The sequence below is a fragment of the Myotis brandtii genome, unplaced genomic scaffold, assembly GCF_000412655.1.
Source record: "Myotis brandtii unplaced genomic scaffold, ASM41265v1 scaffold480, whole genome shotgun sequence".
NCBI lineage: Eukaryota > Metazoa > Chordata > Mammalia > Chiroptera > Vespertilionidae > Myotis > Myotis brandtii.
In genome coordinates, this window is record NW_005368342.1 from 485,369 (window position 1) to 485,916 (window position 548).

Sequence of the window (548 nt, forward strand, 5' to 3'; positions counted from 1 at the left end):
GTGTGGGGGCACGGGGGAGAGATCAACCAAAGGACTTATATGCAAGCATATAGGCCTAATCAATGGGCACAGACAACAGGGGGTGAGGACATGAGTGGGGGGGATAGAGGGTAACGTGGAGATAAGAACACATATGTAATAACTTAATAAAAAAATAAAATACACTTCATTTTCAAATAAAAGGGGAAAAACAGATGGTCATTCAGTAGATGAATGGATAAAAGAGCTGTGGGACATTTGCACAATGGAATACTAGTAGCTTAAAAAAGAGGGATCTCTTACCCTTTGGGACAGCATGGATGGACATGGAGAATATCATGCCAAGTGAAATAAGCCAATCTTACAAAGACAAATATCACATGATCTCACTTATTTGTGTAATCTAATGAACATAATGAATTGACCAACAAAATAAGACCTGAAGCATGAAAGCATACAACAGACTGACATACCTCGATGTGGGGATGGGAGGATGAGAACAGATAAACCAAAGAACGTGTATACTTATGCATAGTCCATGGACATGAGCAATAGGGGGATGAAGACCT